We start from the raw sequence: 23,456 nt of genomic DNA, 5'->3' as shown, positions 1-23,456 counted from the left end.
TGAGGCATTTAAAAATGCTTTTCGGCTAAAAATAAGCCAAAAATGTGCCCCGGGCAAGTTTTTATGACCATATTGCCATGACCCGAAATTCAGATTGGTGGACTAGCTAGAAATGCACGCTTGCTAGAACAGTTTAGAGTTTTTCTGCATTTATCTCTGTGAAAAATGTGCAAAAGAAACCTTATTTTCCTGGAAAAACACCATCAAATAATACAACAATTCAGGACCAGTTTTCACAAAGTAATAACAGGCCATACATAATTGATCGCCTTTAGTCTGCGTCTCTGGGTATTACAAATCATAGTTACTAGCGCTTCCACCAAACAAACTTTCATTCCGGATTCAGGCTGTCCATTATGGCACTGGCTGAAACTACTCTACCCCTTTATTGCACACTTTACTGCATAGTTCTTTAGTTGCTTCTTCAGTGAGGTTCTCATATTCCCAACAATGCTACGCGTCCTTCTTTCTGTGTGTTCACTTGCTATCCCTGATGGGAGGCAAAAGGTAAATTCTTCTAGATGATCTCACCTCAGGCTGGCAAGGGAATATAAACTACCCCAGGAGACAAAACACTTTCCTGTGAAATCATCTCCTAATTGCATCCATTAAAACCCTAGATCTGCACTAAAAGCAGGAGAGAAATACTAAAATTATACCAACTCTTTGGTCTAGCAAACATCGAGCAGCTGTATCCAAATAAAAGAATAAATAATTCATTCCAAAAGTCTCTTTCTTTGCACATCCCAAGGCTCATAGCATCAGTTGCAGAGGAGGTTTGAACCAGACCTTAGGTATTTTGAGTTATGCCTCAGCCACCAAAGGAACCATAATCTCTCTTCCTTACTCGCCCTCCATATGCCAGGCTAATGATGTAGCCCTGGGCTTCCCCTTGTGGTAGCCATGAGCCACCTGTGTCTATTTAGCAACTGAAATGTGACTAGTCTGAACTGAGATATGTTGTACTAAATACACAGTTTTTCAAAGATTTACTACCAAAAAAAGAATGTAAAATACAGCATAATAATTCTTAAATATTGATTACATGTTGAAATGATAACATTTTGCATACACTGGGTTAGATAAAATATTAAAATTAATTCCACTTCTTTCTTTTCACTTTTTTAATGTGGCTATTAATTTTTTTCCACTACATATACGGCTAACATTGTATTTCATTTGGACAACACTGATCTAGATCATTCTGAATTACTATCAGGGCTGATTCTCTCCTTGTGGAGACGGGAAATTACAATCCTAAAAGTGCACACAGACACTGTTTCAGACTGTATGTCTGAAAGGATGGAGAATGTAGAAGAGGCAGTAACATAAGCACCAAAGGTATTACTTGTTTCACTACACTTAGACTTTCCTAAGCACGTTGCAAAAAAAGTAGAAAAGAAAGAGGAAAAGCATGGCATAGTCCCTTATCTCCCCGAAACAGTAATAAGACTGCGTACAAATTTTCAAATCAAATTCTCTTAAATTTGAATTCTGCCTCTCGCCTCAGTTTCCCCCTTTGTAAACAGAAATACATATACTCACTTTTTAGAAAATTCAATGAGATCATGTGGATTAATGCTTAAAATATCCCTGAGTACTGAGGGAATGGAAAAAATTTTGGCACTGGCCGCGTTGAGCCAGGAGCTGGAGGGACACTGAGACAGAAATGTCCTTTAAGCAGTTGGGAATCTAAGCCTGGTGACCAGTAGAGAAATGAACAGATAAAATCACTCCAGCAAGCTTACACAACAGGAATTCCACACTCAGAAAAGCTCCAAAGCCAGACAGGTGAGAAAATAAGTGCAATCAAGTGTGCAGGGTATGTAAATGCGTACGGTCACGTGTGGGGGGTACATACCCCATCGAAACCGCACAGTTTTGGCTCAGCTCCGGCCTATTACTACCATGAAGGGATAACAACGGTACAGTGGTGCCAGATTTTCCAATGTTTAAAGAGAATCTAGAAATTCAGATTTTTAAATGTTTAGAAATTTTTTTTAAAGGCACCCATTCCAGACAGAGCCCACGGGAAGACAGTTTAATACCTCTGCTGCCTAGAAGGTCAACGAGGTAACTTGTTAGACTCCTACCATATGAAAGGTAACAGAGATCTCAAGTGAAATTCCCACTGGCCCCAAAACATCCGAGCTGCCGAAGCTGGAGAGAGAGACTTACCTCTCCCTCCTCTTAGCTCCTCATGCAGCAAGAACCCAGTTGCTTCAGCTACAGCTGTCCCAGTGGTGTCTCTCCTCCCAGACCCCCACCTGAATGTTATGTAGAATGTTTTGAAGAGAGCTGCGAAAGCACTTGGACTCTGCAGGAGACACGTGACATACTCGAAGGCGCTACTCTGGCTGTTATTCACTGCCTACTTCAGGTCTCTCTGGAATATTGTCTGTTTCAGTTTCAGGCACTCTCTGCTACCCATTTGGGTAAATAAATTATCATATTGTGCAAATGTGTACAATCTGTAAACCTGAAAGAACTGCCTAGCAGAATAATTTTTTAAACATCATACTTTTAAAAAAATATATTAGCGGCCTCTCTACACCTGTTGCAGGGAGTAAAGGGATTTATAGCCCAAAAGTAAAGTAGCTACTTCTTCCTCAAGTAAGAGATTCTTAGGAAATGCATTTTAAAGAGGATGACTTTCCAGTGAATGTTTTAATTTTAATCTAACCTTCCCAGAAAATGAAGTGCTTTGTGTAGATTCTTTTGGTTTTATTTAAGGCGTAAAAATTAGTTCTGAGCTGTGATAATTGTGGGCTTAGGAATGTAATCATTCTAAGCACTACTTCTGACTTGCTTATAAAACCTACGGATCTTGAGTTGCTGTTTATTGCTAATTCAAAGTTGGCAAGTTACTTAATTGTGAGGTTGAACTTGAAGTCAGAGTGTAGTGGGACGGTTGGAGGTAAATTGTTCTGTTTTGCTTTCAACAGGTTACCCAAAGACTGGATGCATGGTGTGATGCAAAGCAGGTTTCTGGGTATGTGCATCTCTAACTGTTAATCTTGTTAATTGAAATGGGAAAGAAGATGTTCTAAGGGTGGAATGAAATATTGCATTAAACTAGATCTCTATCTTTTGAAACCAATCACAGATAGGACAACCATAGTTCCTATATCCACATTTATGATTTTGGTCTTAATTGTAGTTTTTGGTTGTTGCTATGAGGACCCAACATAAATATTGTTGCTTATATCTTATTGTCTAAAGAAAAATAAGGGGGTCAAGGCTTTGGCCATGAAAAATCTTGATGTCCATCATATAGTAGGTAAAGTATTTCTAAACATTTTAGAATTATGTGCTTGAATCCATGACAACAGACCTATATTATATATATAATTAACACCAACCAAAGTGCCATATGGAATTTTTTTCCTTCTTTTACAATACATAGAGGTCCCTTGAAATGTTAAGAAAAATGAATTCATAATTAAATATGGGCACATTTGAATTGAGATTCCCTTGAATAAAGTTATTTTCAAACATCACTATGCCTGAAAGTTATGAGCATTTGGTTACTGAAATCATTAAAAGTTCACTTAATTAAAATGTTTGTGGGGCCGGCTCCGTGGCTGAGTGGTTAAGTTCGCGCGCTCTGCTGCACTGGCCCAGGGTTCAGATCCTGGGCGCGGACACGGCACCGCTGGTCAGGCCACGTTGAGGCAGTGTCCCACATCTCACAACTAGAAGGACCTGCAACTAAGATATACAACTGTGTACAGGGGGGGGTTGGGGAGATAAAGTAGAAAAAAAAAAAAAGATTGGCAACAGTTGTTAGCCCACGTGCCAATCTTCGAAGAAAAAAAAAATGTTTGGCATAGGGTCTGGCCCGGTGGCGCAGTGATTAAGTTCGCACATTCCGCTTCTCGGCGGCCCAGGGTTCACCGGTTCAGATTCCAGGTGCGGACATGGCACTGGTTGGCACGCAATGCTGTAGTAGGGGCCCATGTATAAAGTAGAGGAAGATGGACACGATGTTAGCTCAGGGCCAGGCTTCCTCAGCAAAAAAGAGGAGGACTGGCAGTAGTTAGCTCAGGGCTAATCTTCCTCAAAAAAAAAAAATGTTTGGCATACATCTGTATTTAGTGTAATTAATATTTTTCAGTAATTTAAGAAACAGATAAAAATTTCACCCTAATTTTACCTCTCCTAAAATTTCCATTTGAGAAACAATAATAGAAATTACCTGCCTGAATATTTATAATGTGCTTCTCAGCATTTTGGAGTAGAACAGATGACACATTGCTGACCTGTGTGCTGACTTGGGTCTCAAGATGTGTTTTGCGGGAACCCTTTGGTCTGTTGTTGCTATTCTTTATTCAGCCATTCAAAAGCATGTACTAGCACACTGTGTAACACAGGTACCTCGTTAGACTTGCGGATGCAACAATAAACAGGGCATAATCCCTGCCTGCCAGCACCTTACAGTCTCCTTCACTCAGCATCTACTGGATCCTAAACCAGGGAGAAGGAGCATCTCACAGCCACAGATTGCTACAGGGAAAAATAAAATGCTGGTACTGCCTGGTCTTTGTTTGTCTATCTCTTTGTTTGCCACTTTTTAGTAGATGTCAATATTTTTACATAAAAATCTGAATTTCTGGCTTCCCTTTTTAAAAAAAACCTCCAGCAGATCTTAGTACACTGGACCAGAAATCCCCCTTGGCAACATCTGAGTGGAACCAAGCGGTGGTGATGCACTTCCCAGTTCATTGCACGAGCTTTCTCTGGTTCACCAATGTTCCCCACTCCCGATAGATTCACTCATCACTAATTTCCATTACCTGCTTGGTCCTTGTAGCACAGAATGAGGTTTTGACCCTGCTGGAAATGACCAAGTCAGAGAGCCTGGTTCTAGCCCTGGGTCTGCTCCTTATTAAATATGTGACCTAGCATGAGTTACTTAACCCCACTGACCCTTAGTTTTCAGCTTTCTCTTCTTAAAAAAAAAAAAAGATAAAGACTAAAAATAAAACAAACCAACCCTACTTTCTGGGCATAGCAATTAGGAATCTCCAAAGAGAAATCTTTGTAAGGGTTTCAAAACCTAGGAAGGCCTGGGCAAAGGAACAGTATTGTTGTAATTGTATTTTCAGAAGAAATATCTAGAAAATCAGAAACAATAGCCTGTGTCTGATTATTACTGTACAGACCATGAAGTATTCTCAATTGAATTCAATCTTACATGACCTCTGTGAGATAAATATTACTTTACCCATTTTTCAGATGAAGGAACCCAGGCTAAAATGGATCAAGGGGCATGCTCCATCATAAAATGCTTTACATTTTTACCACGTCAACTTTCAAGATTGTTCCCATAATTCTAATACCCCTGAAGAGACCATGAATAACTGATATCACAGAATGAAACACTAATCAATACAGCGAGCCATCATTTCCTAAGGACACACTCCAGATAATGAGTAAACACATTTTTTGAAGAGGAATACTTTTTAAAGTGTACTACATGTTGTAATAGCAGGGAAATATTTTGAATAAATATTTGTAATAGACACTCACATAGACTTTTAATAAAGTGATAGGGTTAAAGATTTGGGGGATGCATGCTCTCATTAAATGTTTCTCAACATTACATTATTTTCTTGCAGACTGCTATCAGTAAGAGGTATCCAGTCACTTCTGTGAGAAACAAATGTCCTTAATTTTATTAAAGTCTGCTTTTATTCAGGCCTTCCCTACCCTCTATTTTAGCCCATTTGAGCATACTGGAGTTCAGAAAGAAACAGGAGAATGGACTGGGCTCACTTTCACATAATTTTTTTCAAGAAGACCTTGATATAGTAAAAAAGCCTGATTTAAACATGAATTAAAGGTTTATCACTCACCTTTAAGAAAAGACTCTCCAGAAGAATAGTAAGCTTTCTTAATTCATTTATATTTTTATTAGGCTTACAAAAATTCAATTTACTGGTGTCTTTAGGTACACATTTACTGAATAAAGCCAAACATATAATATCTTTATAATAATTTTTTTAAAAGATGCAATGGACTTATTTAAGCTTCTTCCATGGTTCGCCATAATTCAGGTAGAGAAAATTCTAAATGAACAAGCAGCGGAGTGACCTTAGACTGCATAGGAGATCTCCATGTAGTTAATTTAGAAGCACCGTGGGAAATAAATCAGGAGATATGTGAAAGAGTAACCAGTTCTTGGTGGGAGGTATATATGACTGAGTAATGCGCAAACTACTGTTTACACCCTGCAATCAGCTGGTGGCTAAGAAAAAAAGCTTAAAGATAATGGCACTGCCACTACCATGTTTTCGTCCTAAACCTCCAAATTAAGCAAAGAAATTCAGACTAGAGTGCCACGTGGAGAACACAGTGCCAGGAAGCATCACTTAGCATGCGGGAACTAGATATTACAGCAACTGCAGAAGATGTAATTGCAGACTTGAGTAAACTTTCCGAAACAATAATCTACAAAACCAGCTGTGTTTGGTGATGGCTCTTCATAAAAACAGATGGTCCCAAGAAATCTAAAAGAATCATAAGCCATGGTTCTCAGGTCATGGATTTCAAAAATTGGGGAGAAATGAATAGCATCCCAGCTTTTTATTCTCCTAAGTGAAGATTTTGAACACAAATAGGATCACCATCTTGTATGGCCATCATTTCATTAAAAAAAAAAAAAATGAAAACACCACAGTTCTAGAAGAACTAGATCTCTTTCCAACGGACAATTCCATTTAGTAAAAGATAGTAGAAAACCTGCAAATGACTTTCGAGGCAGGTTGAGTTCCCCAGGAAACAGACTCTTCACACATTTAGCTTGAAGGAGGTTTTTAAAGGAGTGCTTTTGGGATCAACATCTGTGGAAGGAAAGAGAGGGAGAGAACGGGAGCAGAACTGGCAGAATGAGAAGTCCCAATGGTAGCTTGTGAGGAATATTGGAGATCAGGTGTCTTTTGTTGGGGGGAAGGGGCATGGGCCTTTATACCCTCCAGTGATGAGTCCCTGGGAACAGGCTACCTCATGAAAGCGATGTGCCTGTGTGAGAGGACTGTCTGTGGGCAGCATCCCCAGTAGGTAGGGTGATGAGTCGTTAGCTCCTGCAGGCAGATCTGGGCAATGCATCAAAGAGTCCATGCAACACTTTTGTCCCAGACTAGAGAAAATATTTTAAAGCACTGGCATTAAGGACAGTCACCTTTAAGCTTTTAACCTTAAAGGGTCACCATAATGCAAAGGCCACTTAAGACACAATGGTAAAACCATTAAGAGTTAAATGCTTACAATGCTCTCACATTATCAGATAATATCTCCAGGAAAATAATCTGATTGTTTGACACAAAATGGCTTCTTAAATATCCAATCTACAGAGTATTTCTAGAAAAAGTTGGCACAGACTCATTTTTCTCTGCCTTACTGATTTTTCCCTCTAAATACAACTAAACAGGCTAGAAATTACTCAATAGAATGATAAGGGGATTCTGAAACCTGGAAAAAAGAAGGCAGACTGGCTAGAGACCTCAAAAGTTGAAGGACGATAATGTGGTGAGTTCTCTGGATTTTCTGTTTATCACCCATATACCCTGGACTGGGTTCTAGAGAGGCCTGTAACTCCAAACACCAATAGGAAGAGCCTGCTCCCTCTGGCCAAAGGACCGAAAAAGGAGAAGCCCAGAAGACACCTGGTAGGGAGCCATAGCCCCAGTTCCGCCACAGGGCACTGACGGGCAGTCTGATCAGTAGGCAGCAGTGGTCAAGTCCTGGGCCGATCGCACCACATATCTGACAAAGGACTAGTATCTAGAATACATAAAGAATTATCAAAAGTCAACAGCAACAAAATAAAATGAAACAAAAACAACAACTAGAAAAATCCAATGTGAAAACGGTCAAAAGACGAGAAAAGCATATGCAGGTGGCAAGCACATGAAAAGATGTTCAACATCATTAGCTGTTAGAAAAACGCAATTTAAAACCACAATAAGATATCGCTGCACATCTTTCAGAATAGCTGAAACACAAAGAGAGAATAATATCAAATGCCAGTCAGAATGCAGAGAAACTATCACTCATGCATTGTTGGTGGGAATGTAAAACGGTACAGATCTTCTGGAAAAAATTTGGTGGTTCTTTTTAAAACTAAAAATGGACTTATCCTATGACCAGCAATTGTACCCATAGGCAATTATCCCAGAGAAATGAAAACTTATTTTCATGCAGAAACTTGTGCATGAATGTTCATAGCTTCTTATTTGTAACAGCCAAAAACTGGAAATTATCCAAATGTCCTTCACTAAGTGAATGGCTAAACTAACTGTAGTGCATCCACAACATGCGATATTTTTCAGCAATTTTTAAAATGCCAATCTCAAAAGGATACATATTGCAAGGTCACTTTTATATAACATTCATGAAATATGACAATTATCGAGATCAATAACAGATTAGTGGTTCCTAGTGGTTAGGGTTCGGGGGAAAGGATGGGTGTGACTAAAAAAGGAGTAGAAAGAGGGAGTCTTGTGATGGTACAGGTAAGGGTCTTGATTGCGTTGGTGATTTCATGAAGCTGTGCATGTGACAAAATTGCATAGCGCTACACACACACACACACACAAGTGCCTATAAAACTGGCGAAATCTGAATAAGCTCTGTGGATTGTATCAGTGTCAATTTCCTGGTTTTTCTACTGTACTACAGTTAGGCAAGATATTAACACTGGGGGAAGCTAGGTAAAGGGTACAAACGACCTCCCTCTACATTTCTTTGCTACTTCCCATGAATCTATAATTATTTCCAAATTTAAAATTTTGAGTTTTTTTACATCAGACCTACTGATTGCTCAGGGTAAAAATTCCTAATCTAAGTACTGTTTCCTCGGCAATTTGCCCAACATCTGCATCCATCATTGGAAGCATATCTTAACCCCACCTCAGATGCCCATACCTTCAATAACCTCTCCTACCCGCCGGGGCTCAATTCTCTCCTCTATTCCCCTTATTACAGTTTGAAGAAGGAAACTGGAGGGCCTGGAATCCTCTCAATGACTTAGCAAAACTCTATTCGTTCCCAGGTTGTCCTTTAACTCTGCCTTGGCCCTATTCCACCTCTGTTGCCATCACCCTCTCCAGGTCTGATGCTTCAGGGATGCTGCTGAAAGGGGTTTTGTTGTAGTCTTTCCCACCCTCCATCAAACATAAACCAGTTGCAATTGTTTGTAGCATTTTGCAGTGATATATTTATTACAAAAAACCTAAAGCGTGGCAGAGGAGCCTTAGGGTTTTATATAAATAATTTATTGTACATAAATTCTCCCAAGAGGAATCTGTGTCAGTCTACAGAAAGTGTCTCTCTCAGGGGACTCATACCACTTGTCTGTATATTCAGCACACTGATAGCCATTTGCAATCTGCGAAGGAAAAAACATGTATCTGAAAGGGAACAGCACACTGCCATTCCTTTATAAGATTAAGAAACTTATTCTAATTTAAAAGGGAGCTGAATTCTTTCTCTTTTACAAGCTAGACTTTAAAACACAGCCCTTGAATTGACCAAGCACTACCAGTTTTTATCCTTCTCATATTTAAACCTATCAAAACATTAGTGATAAAAGTCTTCATTTAAAAAATCCTGATAATTCTAATATTCCATTATATAATACACCTTTCACTACCACACTGTATTTATGCCCCTTAAAAGCCAAAGCTGGTACTGCTCTACTACTGATTTCTCCAGTGCTTATCATTAATTAAAAGGTAAAAAACTATAACCAGGTATCTACAATCAGGCTTTCAAAATAAGAAACATCAATATCCAGTAATTGAGAACATTTGGGGATAAATTTTAATAAGCAAAAAAGTCAGAAGAGAAAAAAAGTGTTCTGTAGTATTTCAAATTGTAACCAGATCAGTATGTACTAATGAAATGTTACAACTGCCCATGCCTTCCAGGCATCTATCCAATTCTTCTCCTATAGCAGATGCTAAAGAAAAGAAATACAGTCAGACATGTCCATTTATATAACGATGTTTGCAGATATAACACATCAACAATATATTGTTTCGGGTTTTTACAGAAGCTAACATCAAGAAGCAAAAGGTGTTCTCTCAGTGTACACGTGTACTTCAGTTCATGCTCATCCTTAGACGTACGCAGATGGATCATCAAATTACAGCTGTACTGAGTGTCTGCTAAAGCATAGTGGTGTACTCGAATCGAGGGCACAACGATGAATAAAATAGTCTCGATCCTAAAGGAGTGCAAAATCTAGTATTGGAGCCACATGAATAGTCTGCAAATAAAGAACTCAAGCACAGAGTATGCCCATGGTCCTTAACATCAGCTTAGATAGATAAAAATGGAATACAATAGTGGTAACAGCAAGAATGCCTTGAGTGCCTTTACTTCCCTAATCAGCTCTACCAGCATCCACCTGAGCCACCCCAAATAAACAGTGTGCTTGGCATGTACGTGCAATTTCAAAAAAAGTTCCCTAGTTTCCCCTCCTCTGTCAGTCAGGATTCCAACAGGACACAGGTGGTCCACTCAAATTAAAATCAATTGAGGAGGGCTTAATCAAGGGACTGTTTGCAAAACTGTGGGTAGCATATAGGGAAACCATAAAGGACATCTAACACTCTGGAGCTGCTATCATCCTCAGGCCTAAAGGGAGAAAGGGAAGGAGCAGTGACCAGAACCCGCAGGAGAGTCTGGTAGAGACGTTAATCTTAAGAAGAGCGATCATCTTAGATAGAGGGACACAGCCAGCCCAAGTGACCCCATAGGGAGGAATCCAGGACAACTAAAACCCTGACCTCACTCTCCTTCCTTCCTTTAATCTCTTGCTTGAGTTTCCCACTGGCCTGAAGGCAAAAAATTCATTGACGGAGTCCATAGAGATCAGCAGAAAATGAAGAGCTACCAACTGCCTAGGCAGAGAGTCACTGTGAAAAGTAAAAGATACAAGGCATATTATGCATAAAAACACAACCTCAAATACAGTATGCGAACGAGAAAACTAAGTTATTAAATATATAAAGACTTTTTTTCTCATTATACAATTTAATTTAGCGATTATCTATGCCTCCTGTCATTTTCTCTCCACATGAGAGGTACAAAAGAGGGAGAGAGGAAACATTTCCTGAGTGGCTACTATGTTTGCAGCACAGTGCTAAGCATTTGACATATATACTATCTCATTTAATTCTCCCTAGAAAATACAAGATAGGAATTATTTAGCCCATGGGATAGGTGAAGAAACTTAGGTTCAGATGCACGAACCAACTTGCTTACGATTGTAATTAGGAACTCAGGTCTGTCAAACTCCTAAGCCCATGATTTTTCCATGATTTTATGTGATGAATTGTAGGTGGGCTGCCTGCCCACATCAGAAAAATTTTTCATCCAATTGAGGGGAATTAGAGGACAAACTTGCTAAAGGTAAAGCATCCGTCTTAGGTTTGCTATATAAGAGAGAGTCAACAACTGGTAGATATGATGAGGAGGAGGAGGAGGCTGGTGATGAGGATGGTGATGGTGACGACTAATGGTGGTGATGATAATGATGATAAACACTTCATCTTAACAAAGGGCTAAAGAGCTTCTATAACTCACACCAAGAATTCCTTAAACAGGATATTAGTATGTAATTGAAGACTACCTTTGACTATTGTTAATACTGGTGACTATTTGTTAATACTGGTCTCTCAGTCATGAGGAGAAGCTTTTTCAGAGCAGACTGTGTGGTACAGCAGCTTGGCCTCTCTGAGTTTCAGTCTCCCAATCTGCGAAATGCAGTAAGAATATATGTGTCACCTAGAGCTGATGTAAGGAATGAATGACAGAATGTGTTTAGAGCACCTTGGAACAAGGTCTGGAACGCAAAGTCAAATTAGCCATTTAATATTATTGGGGAGGTTTGTTTGAACATGCTTACGTTCATAGCAAGTCTTCCTTTGAGTAAAAGACCAAGCAGTGGGAATGGCCCCTCTTCTTCTTACCAGCCACTTCCATACCCACCTCACTCATTCACACACTTTAGGATCTGAGAGAGCAAAGGGGAACAGCCAACGAGGAAAGGCAACAGAACAAGACAGCTCGCGGTTGAAAAAAGTAGGGTGCAGCAAGAGAAGTTATCACTCTGCTTACAACAAAACTTTTTGCAATAAAAATTGTCTAAAGTCACATTTGAAAATAGAGGGCTTGTAAATATTCTGATGGCAAAGAGAGTTTGTACAACAGTTTCATTCAACACAGTCCGGCGTTAACGGTATGATTTCGGGTTTGAACCTCCTTTAATATGGATTCCTGCTCCCATACGAGGGATTAGGTTTTAATCTGCCAAAAGCAGAATCAGAAGGTAACCTCAAGCACTAGTTTTAGGTAATTTTTTTTTTATCATTTCAATGAACAACTGAACCAGAGTGTTTTAAAAATTAGTCTACCATGAAAACAGCACTGCCAATGACCGTAACAAAAGTTAGTCAACAAAATCCTTCATGAAATTAAAAAATTTTCATGAACTCAAGGTTATAAATATTTTAGGGGTGACACTTGACACTTTAGATTTATGTAATGGGTCATTACAACTTTTGTGTCTAAAATTACCTTTCTGACAAAAAAGAATTGGATGAAAAATTTTTAAAAAGGCACCAAAGAAACATCAATTGATGGAGAAAGAAATTCCTAATTTCTTTTTACAACTAATTTCATTCAAAGAAATGCATCACACTTTTAAATAATATATACACCACAAATTTTCTCTGTAGATTGGATCTTTCAGGAGTAATTTAGCAAAGTTGACACTTTGGTAAAAAATACATGAAATACAGAGTGAATGAAGTATCTTTACTCCACCTCCCAGAAAATATCTAGTTATACAAATATTTACATGGCCAAATTCAGAAACCTATATAGTATAAAGTTTCATAATTGATTTATTAGAGTAAGCTACTGATATTTTTGATAGGAAAGAAGGAAGAGAGTAAGTGAGAGAGATATGAAACTCAGAATATATCTTTTGCAGGTTGATATAAAAGTTTTATAACTTACATTAATGTACTTAATATTTTAATGTCAAATGTTGTGTCTTTTATCTTGCTGACTTATTTACAAAGCCTATCATAGACAAGTTAAGTCTCTATATGAAATGATTCATCCACAGTGATAACAAGTTTGAATTAAAACTTAGTCAATGAAAAGTTGTTGTTCTGTATGTTATTGCTTTTGCTATTTCTTTAGTAATCATCTTTGCAGTCTGTGTAAACAGTTCTCTGTGCACTGACATTTGCAATAATGTGTTTACATCACACAGTTAGGCCCTGTCATTTGATGTAACAAGAGGCTGTATTTTGTAGCACCCAGACACTACATACCTCACTTCCTCTTTGGCATGAGAGTATAATCGTGTTTTTGTCTGCCATCTCTAATTATCTTTACAGGCATTAACAACTTATTACTAAAAATCTGTGGAGGGGTGAGAGATTAATTAAGTTCAGTGGGGTTAAGAAGTATCATATTCTTTTTCTCAGGTGAAAGTCTATTTGATAACTACAACTTCATTTTCCACAAAGCTGAAAAATGTACTATATGATTTTCATCCTTCTGTAAGTTCTTGATCTCTTATTAAAGACTGAATTAGAGCACAAAATTAACAGTCTATAGTTATAACGCATTCCTTTTTTTTTTTAAGGTTTTTTTTTTTTTTTTTTGGTGAGGAAGAGTGGCCCTGAGCTAACATCTGTTGCCAATCATCCTCTTTTTGTTGTTGTTGTTTTCCTCCCCAAAGCCCCAGTACATGGTTGTATATCCTAGTTGTAAGTCATTCTAGTTCTTCTGTGTGGGATGCCCACCACAGCATGGCCTGATGAGCAGTGTGTAGGTCCCCACCCAGGATCCCAACCGGCAAACCCGGGACCGCTGAAGCAGAGCATGCAAACTTAACCACTGAGCCACAGGGCCTACCCCAATTATAATGCATTCTGACTCTGCCACAGACTTTTGTAACTTGAAGGGAACTTGTGCTCCCTGTGCATGCAAATGCCCTATCCCACTATAGAATGTGTTCTCCACACTGAGCAGAAGTTGTTGATGCCCCACCCAGATTCCTGTGGGATCCTTTTTACCAGTTCGGTAGCCCATTCCTCCCTGCAGGTGTTGCAGCCATTCTCCAAAGGACTGCCCTTGCGTGACTAGAGCCCCCTTACTCAGTGATGCCTGAGAGATATACCACCAAACCCTCAGCCAAGGACCAACTGGTATGAAGGGGAGGTACAAAAGCCTGCTCCCTTGCCTCAAGGCAGGACTGACTCTGTGGCATGATTCATGCTCCAGAGTCTCTACATGATCGAGCTAATTTCATCAGAAACCACATTCTTCGTCACTTCTTCCCCTACCCTATCCTAATTCCCTCACTCCCTGCCTGGTTTCTCCTAGGAGCCCTCTCTTAATAAATCACCTGCACACCAATCTCCATCTCAAGCTCTGCTTCTAGGGAACCCATAGAAGCAGACTCCATAGAAGCAAACATTGATGAAAAGACAGGACATAAGTAGGCTTCCAGTTTTTGCAGGCAATCAACAATATCTCAGCCTTTTAAAAGTCCCTATCCACAGGGGCTGGCCCCGTGGCCGAGTGGTTGGGTTCCTGCGCTCCGCTGCAGGCGGCCCAGTGTTTCGTTGGTTCGAATCCTGGGCGCGGACATGGCACTGCTCATCGAACCATGCTGGGGCAGTGTCCCACATGCCACAACTGGAAGGACCCACAGCGAAGAATGTACAACTATGTACCGGGGGGCTTTGGGGAGAAAAAGGAAAAAAATAAAATCTTAAAAAAAAAAAAAGTCCCTATCCACAGAGTTTGACAAGCACAAGTTGGCAGTGGGGGTCACATGCCAGCTATGTAACCATGTGAAGGGAAGTTCCTAAGATCTACAAACTTACCTCATTGACAAAAGTCATTAACTGATTCCTCCTCTGGGGAAGGCTGCAGTTGGCAAGGGCTGCCCTTCTTGGCAGGTGTCAGGTGGTGCCCTCGCACTGCAATTCTCCACGTACTGGGAGAACAAAAGGAGTCTGGGGCTAGCAGAAAAAAAATATGACAAGCTGAGCATCAAACTACAAACAGCTCTTTGAAATCTCCCTGATAGAGGTGGTTGTGTTTGTGCCATAGCTATTGGGCTGAGTCTAATAATGAAAGGACAGATCACCACTTACTCTCTGCTGTCAGTTAGGAAAGCTATCAAAACCAAGCCCAAATGGGCCACACTGTCGCCCTGTAAATCTAACGTGGACAGCTTAATGAGGGAAGGACATTATCTTTTCTCACACACCAATTTTACTCACGTAAGAAATGTGGCCCATATTAGCAATTAACTTGAGAGATTAATTAAATCCAATAGCAAGTTCAGTTCCTTCCATGGTGCATTCTGATACTGTGTGAACTGCGGGCACTTAGCACGTGTTAAATGATAATTACTAAAATAACCTAACTAATTTGAACTATTTTTTTTTTTTGCAGAAAACTGGCAGCTAACCTCCTCCATAAATGAATTCCACAATCTGAAACAGCTACAATATTTCACACGGTCTTATTCTAAACTCTGCTTTATTACTTCTGAAATTCCCAGCAAATACTACACAATCGTGTTTCTTTCCTCAGCAATTTCACTCACTAATTATATCTACTGTATTTTATTGGGCCCTCTGAAGAGTGAGGAGGCAGCCAATCAGACAAAGAACAAACTTTGACCCAGCTTAAGAAGTGACAGACAGGTCTATTGTGTCTCCTTCAAAACAATGACTGACATTGATATGGGAAGGAAAGAGCAACACAGGGTGCGGGCACGGCCTTCCCTCTTTGTCAGAAGGCCATGTGGTGTGTGCTTTGGTTCTCTTTCTTCTGTGTTCTGAGTCATCTTTAAGGTTTATTTGGGGCTCTTTTCCTCTGAAATGCTGAAGTGCTTTCCTCCACTATCATATATAAAGTCGTTATCATATGTAAAATTTTAAGAAAGAAGAGTCTTACAAATTTGACCAATTGGCAAAATGGTAATTAAGTTCTTACTTTGGCCAAAGTCAATAAAATTGTTTTTTAATTGATTGTCATAGAATCATGTGCCTATAATATAGATCAAATTAATATAATACAATTATTATATAGACAGTATATATACGAACAATGGCAGTGTCTATACCCTCCCCCCCAGCTCCCAAATTCACCCACCTAGAGCAATGGTTCCCAACAATGTCACTATCAAGGACTCCTTTCATTATCATTTGAGAATGGAGTACATACTTCATCTATCCAAAATTAATAATTAATTTCCTTTTCGACATTATTAAGAAAGACATATACCTTGTCTGACAGAACATCTAATCACCACAAATCACCAACACTAGAACACAGAATTAACATAATCCAAGTCAAAAACAGGAGAACGAGACATTTTGGGTAGCCTTTTCATAGTCAGCGTGGGCACTAATACCATTTAGGAAATAATGAAAAGAGTCTGAAGATCTCCTTTCTATTTTAGGGGGAACTCTATGACAAGGTGATATCTAGACTCACCTTAAGAGTCATTAGTAAAAAAAATTAACACTGACAATCTTCTATACTGTAAGAAACTTCATCTACCTAAGTGGCATCTTGAAACTATTAAGAGATGGTAATTAACATCGAGTCCCAACATTCCAAGAATAATCATGGCACTTGAAGCACGGTCTGTATCTCTAGGCATATCTTCTGTTATTACAAAAAATATCTACACTGTTAATATACTTGATGACTGCCAGAAACTGAATGTCTGTGTCCCCCTAAAATTCATATGTTGAGATCCCTCAAATGTAATGATATTAGGAGGTGGGGCCTTTGGGCCCATATGATTATATGATTAGGTCATATATTGGAATTAGTGTCCTTATAAAAGAGATCTGGAGAGCTCCCTCACCCCCCACGTGAAGACACAGCGAGAAGACGGTCCTCTGTTAACTAGGAAGCAGATTCCTACTAGACAACAAAACTGCCAGCATCTTAATCTTGGATTTCCTTGCATCCAAAAGTGTGAGAAAAAAATTTCTGTTGTTTATGCCACCCCCACCCAGTCTATGGTATTTTTGTTATAGCAGCCCAAATGGACTACGACAATGACAAAGCATTCTTACACTTGATGACAAAGGAAATGGTAAAGAAATAAACAAACTACTGAATTTACTGGATTTGGAGTGACCTTAAATTTGCAACAAACTGCAAACATTTAATTTAACTGATCCGATATTGGTCCATATTTCCCACTCAGGCTATTATTAGGCCCCATAATAATCATAATAGCTAATATTATTAAGCTCTTATATAGTCCTGTATGTGCATTCAATCATTTGTTTGATTCAACAATCCTATGCAATAAATATTATTATCATCCCATTTCACAGATGAAGAAACTAAAGTTTAGTGAGGTTAAGTATCATGCACAGCCACTCAACATCTGGGTTTACCTGCTTCTTGCTCAATCTGGACCACACAACCAGGGAAGGTCGTTCTTGATATTTTGTTCTGACTAATGGCCAAGGAAGACACTGTAAACGCCTGCACAATAACTTACCCTAAGACTACAAGCTTACCTTTGATACTGTCAGTCCAATACTGCTAATATTGTAAGACACATATCTAAGTTCCTTCTGATATTTCTTTATCACCAGTTTAATTGTATACAAAATAAATTAATTGGTTCTATGATTTATTTGAATATTTCTCATTTTAGCAAAATTATATAGAGAGAAGTAGATAATATAGGGAGTTGACAGTTCTACATTTTACAGAAAGTAAAAGTATAAAAATAGAATCTATATAATTCCATTGAACTCTCAGTATATGTAGGATTAATGGCATAATGATACATTACTGGGAAGAGAAAATAATTTTAATTCACATTCTCTAATATGAAGAATTTCTGTTTTCTTTAGGTGATCTTCTAATGCTTCCTTTCTCTCTACAAGGTAGAAATCTTGAAGTAATAGGCAATGAGCAATGACATGCACTGGCTTATTTAATAGTTCTTAGATTTAGATTATAGGAAGTTTCTTGTATTAGCTTAAAGAATTTTCCAAATCATTTACAAATATGGTTACAAAATCGTAGAAAACTGATCTTGAAGAGGTTTCTATTTGTGACAATTTATAAAATATTTCATCATGAAAACTAGGTGCAAAAGACAAGAATTCCAAGGATTTACCACTTAGAGTATCAAAGAGTTTACCTTTTATTTTTATCTTATTCATGTTGCATGGAAATTGATCTGAAATGTCTTTTTAGGCAGAAATTTGCTCTCATATTTAAACTGTTCTTGACGAATCCAGATCACGAATATGAACGTCAATTATTGAAACCCTCAGGACATATTAAGGGGGTTAAAACTAATCATCAATACACCAAATGACCCTACGCTATTATGTATCTTCATTCTTCTGATGTTTACAAACTTTATAATAGTGGTCTTCCAACTGGAGTTCACAGAATCAGATATTTTTAAAAGAATCAATTTCTAGATGCTCAACTTTTTTCCCAAAATTGATGTGTCTGAGAATGCACATGTAGTCGAGGAGTCGTGGGGATGACAATTTCGCTTTAAGGATCTTGCCTTTTCATTTGCAAGCCATCGTGAAAGAATACATTGCTCCTGAGAAAAAGTCCCATGAGAACAAAGCAAAAAAGGAATCAACAAGAAATATCAAGAATGGAGGTGTCTTATTTCTCCCAGGGGCAGACATTACAAGTCTACTCACCATACCTGGCAATCCATTTTAGACTGAGAATTCAAAAGTGAAAAGACAAGTCGTTTGGAGGCCCATGAGAAAGTTTATTTGAATGCAAAAATTCAACCTGAAAGAAACTAAACCTGACCTAGCTGATTGATTCAGCAAATAAGTTTTTCAAAATAGGTTGTATGGTAGATATTTTCCATAAACTTGAGCTAAATCTGCAGCTCCGAAGTTTTGATGAAATTTATTTAATGCATGTAATAAGATAAAGCATTCTGCCCCCCAAAAAACTATATCTGCAGAGATGGATTGAACTTTGGAATATTTCTATTTTCCCAACTCTCAGTATATCAAGTTCAACATGGTGCCTCTAAGAGAAAGAGCAACAAGCATAATTAGTGGGTATTCGAGAAGCATTGGTAAGCCTTTGGTGTACTTCCCAGAAACAGAGAAAGAGAAGGTCTCAAGTGACTGATTAACAAATCCTTTTGCAAGTCAGGTTTTCCTTTCAACAAAATTAAAGGAGAACTAATTGAGTTGTCAGAGGATGAATCAGGAAAAATAATGATGAGAAATCACTGTGATTTTTGGCATACAACTGGTAAGGAGTTTTAAAAATTCAATAACATAAAAATCTCTCCAATCCATCTACTTATTCATTTGAGGAAAAACTTCTCATTGTTTATATCTAGAAAAATGAAAAATTGTAATTGTGCTAAATCCTATCTTGTTCCCGAAATAAATACTTTACTTGATACAAAAACTACTTTTAAAAAAACAACTTGTCCATCTTATTAATAAAGTTCTAAAAAACTTAATTTTTATGTTTAATAATTATTTATCAATGTTGTTATATATTTGTGATTTTGATCAATCTGTGCTAATGATAATACTAATAAAAATTCAACCCAGATCAAATTTCATAACTTAGAGGATTATGGATTCAGGAAACTTCTTATTTTATGGTTCTGAGACTATAAGATGATCAATAAACCTTTTAAGCATTTTACATTGATAAAATTCTGTGAGGTAAGTAAATGAAAATATGAATTAAAAGAGAAAAGGAAATGGTGTACAATTTTCAACCAATAAAGAACTTGTTTTTATATTTTTAAATAGACTATGGTGAGAATCTAATCATTATAGTATTAGGATTCTATATGAATATACTTAAAAAATGATTTAACCATTTAATTTTAAAATCTCAATATTTACAATGTGCCAGAAATTATGTTCTTTCCATTTCTGTAAGGATGAAAAATTTGAAGCCTATAGTTTTTCCAAAAGTCTCAAGTTTAGAGAGCAAAGAAACTGGAACTTTTTGCTTTGTTTCTCTTGCCTTATTATTTCTGGAATCAGAGGTGTGTTTTCCTGCCCCACTTTCAGATTTGCCCTTTGACCCACCGTCCCCTTAAAAATCAGGTTTCTGAACAGCTGAGGCCTCCAAATCACTGAATGATGAACCGTCCATGCAAATGTGATACTAATTATTTGCTTTACCGTAAGACTCATTACAAGGTTCTTTCAAATAACAATCTCCTCTGGTGCTTCTAAAATATGGCTCTATGATTGTAAAAATTCATCAATGCTTTCTATTTGCACTCTTTAGGTCTAAAATACAAATGTGTTGCTTGATTCTGTAGCAGATTTTCAGGAATAATCCCTTTTTTAAAAAATTGTCTCCACAAATATGTTATTGAGTTCAGCATGGCAAAAAAAGAAAACAGAAAAGAAAAGAGAAAGAAAGAAGAGGAGGCGATAAAATAGTATGATATCAGAGGAGAAGATGGGCAACTTCAAGCAGCAAGTCCTTGTCAAATATGGCACAGCTAAATTTTATCACTAATTCACAATAAATAAGATTAAAACACAAATAATTTTTCATTTGAGAACATCTATTGTTTAATATAGTTCTTGTTCCAACACCAGCCTGATTTCTTTCACGGTTTTCTCTCTGAGATAAGAAATGCCTCATGAAAAAAGGGGAAAAAAGTTTTTCTTAAGGTCTAACGATCTTTATAAGCCCCTTGACCTCTCTATGGAACTTCATTTTCTTATCGGTAAAATGAGAAGGTTGCTCTAAACCAATGATTTGAGGAGGGGCAGGAAAGGGGGCAAGGAGGGCAGACGAGAAGGCCATGTCCCAAGGGATGAATTTCTTCATAGAATACCCACACTCAGCATGACCTTCCACATTCTGACTCAAGCTGCCTCGCTACCGCCGCACCCCTACCTTCACTGAGAACCTCTGCTGTGGGCATTTCTGTTCTCTCCCTCAAAGCGGACAAAAGGTTGGAAACACAAGTACAATTTTCAAGGTTGCTTCCAGCTATGAGATTCCATGATTCTTTAGCTATGACTAGAAAACTTACTGATATTCATTTATTTCCCTTCTCTCATGTCCTTTGTTTCTGGCAAGCATCACTACTTACTCCTTGATTCCTAGAAGAGGATGAGGTGTGTGTCTTGGGGGGTGTGAAATAAAAGATGTAGGTAGGGATATACATATGAGGCTCAAGAGCTACATTAATCTGTAGTTCTATGCTTTTGTGGCTTCACAATTCTCCCAGCTTAAAAGGAAATTATGGGGAATTTTAAAAGACCCTCTTTTCTCTCATCTTAAAGCCTGTTAAAGGATATTTGTGAAAAGGAGGTACAAAAGATGAGGTTGCCAGATAAGGTACTTTTTCTAAATCAAAGGAGCTCGCAGACAAAATAGGGCCTGACTTGGTGGTCAGCTGTCAGGGTGAAATTTAATTTAGCAGTAACAATAGACAAAGGATGTCAGACTAAAGTGCTTGATCAAGAATCTGAAAAATTTTCAATAAGACGGCCTTGATGTCAGTTAAAGCAGACAACCCCAGGTGGAGAAAGACTATGCTGGAAATAAGAAAACATCCTGCAGACTCGAGGGAAAAAGTTCCTTTTTATCCCTCCAACTCATCTTTCTCTACGTAACTTTCTCTATGTAACTAGAGAATGATGAGTTAACTTTCAAGAGGTTTTCCAGCCATAACGAGGGGCTCGTGGAGATGTTTGTGTCCCTGAATCTAGTGACTTCTTGTCATGGCTCTGAAGCCCAGAGTCACTCCTATTTAGGAAATCTTCTATATCCTTTTAGATTACACTTGATCTCTTTTCATCTAATTAATCACATCTCAGGAACCAAGAAGTAATTACATTAAGAACTTGGAGGCATGCCGTCAGGAATGTCACTATGGCTTTCTGTTTCTTTGCTTTAAAACAAACCAGCACTCTGGAACTTGGTTCAGATTAACAATTTTGTGCTTTCAGTTGGATACAGTGCAATGGTTCTACTCTTCAGTGTTAGAAAAGAAAGCAGGTGAAGGACATAAAAGAATGTGGTTCAATCTCTCTCTCCCCAGCCTCCCCCCCACAACTTTGTATTCTACTTTAGGTCTCTGGGTTTGAGTTTAGAGCATAGTTACTGTTGGCAAACGTTTACTTGTTTCCTTGAGGGTCAATTGGGATGAAAAGCAGATAAAGAAGCCAGAACTTTTGATACCGACCCTGATATCAGTTTCCCCACATTAAACCCAGCATATACGGGGTTAAAACCAAAACATTCATTCCCTGCTTACTCTCTGGCTTCCTGGCTCCAGAATCCATTATCCTCCATGGAAACAGACACCGTCAAGGACAAGCACCTGGACCATCTCCTCCCGCAAAGAGATATGGGCTGGTGGGAAAGCTGCTGAGCAGCAAGGTCACAGGCTTCCTCCTCTCTGTAAGTGTCTCAAGGCCAAAGACAGGCTGGTGGGAAAGCTCCGACGAGCAAGGCCGTATGCTCCTCCTCCTCTACCTAAAACCCCAAATAAAAACCCTTCCTTTTAGCTTTTCAGGGAGTTTGGGATTTGAGCATTAGCTGCCCTCTCTCCTTGCTCAGCGCTGTGCAAAAATAAAGTTCCTACTTTCTTCCACCACACCCCGTGTCAGAGATTGGCTTGCTGCGCGACGGGTGAGCGAACTCACTTCAGGTTCGGTAACACTTTCCAAGGACTGGCACTGGTCAAAGCATGGAGAAACAATACAAATCTTCAAAAGGACTTTCTTTTTTTCCTTTTTAAAAACTTTCGTCTATCTAGTAAGGGTTGAAGACTATTTGCTAACTTGTTCAAAGACATAACTTTTCTGAGATTGCTCCTTCACTTGTCTGCTCTCATAGGCCTCTGTGAACATCTATGCCATGTGTACAGGCCTCTTTCAAACAGAAGGAAGCAGCTCCAAAGAGGATGTGCTCTCTTAAAAGCTGTAAATACATTTAAAGAAATTCTCTGAAAGCTCATAAGACACCTGATTTCCTGGGCAAGGCCTCTAATCACATTAACCATAATTTAAGTAAGAAGCAAGTGGGTAGAATAAAGACAGAGGGATGAGAAGTGGAGGAAAAGGGAAGGTGATGAATGATTAATGGAAATCTGGTGATTAATGGAACATGAGTTTTAAAAACTAATAAAGAGTTTATCCCCAGGGTGGAAAACAGGAAACAACAAAAATAAGTACCAAATTTCCAAAACAGTAAAACAAGAAAGCGGAACAAAGAAACACAGCAGGACAAAGAAATGTTCGTTTCAGTATAAGCCTTGTTGAAAAGATGCAGGGGATTTGGGAACTTATCATTTAGGAACTATTTGCTTAAACAAAAATAAATTTATGCTGCCTAATTTCCTAAAAGTTACTTACTGATAATGGGCCATTTAT

At 38.4% G+C, this 23,456-nt stretch overlaps 1 protein-coding gene across 4 annotated transcripts in view; it reads right to left on the bottom strand.

Annotated features, from left to right (window-relative positions):
- The window catches only part of FHIT (fragile histidine triad diadenosine triphosphatase), a 1,353,587-nt gene that overhangs the window by 1,146,911 nt on the left and 183,220 nt on the right, over positions 1–23,456 (bottom strand). The window contains exon 1 of one of the 4 annotated variants that reach the window (XM_070492771.1): positions 2,179–2,309. The exons of the other annotated variants lie outside the window; for them this stretch is intronic. The gene's annotated coding sequence lies outside the window, so the exon portion shown is untranslated. Of the gene's footprint in view, positions 1–2,178; positions 2,310–23,456 lie in introns of those variants that run through there. 4 annotated transcript variants of the gene reach the window in all.

Source organism: Equus asinus, chromosome 21 (genome assembly GCF_041296235.1).
Source record: "Equus asinus isolate D_3611 breed Donkey chromosome 21, EquAss-T2T_v2, whole genome shotgun sequence".
Taxonomy (NCBI): Eukaryota; Metazoa; Chordata; class Mammalia; order Perissodactyla; family Equidae; genus Equus; species Equus asinus.
This window is presented reverse-complemented; position numbering and strand designations above follow the sequence as displayed.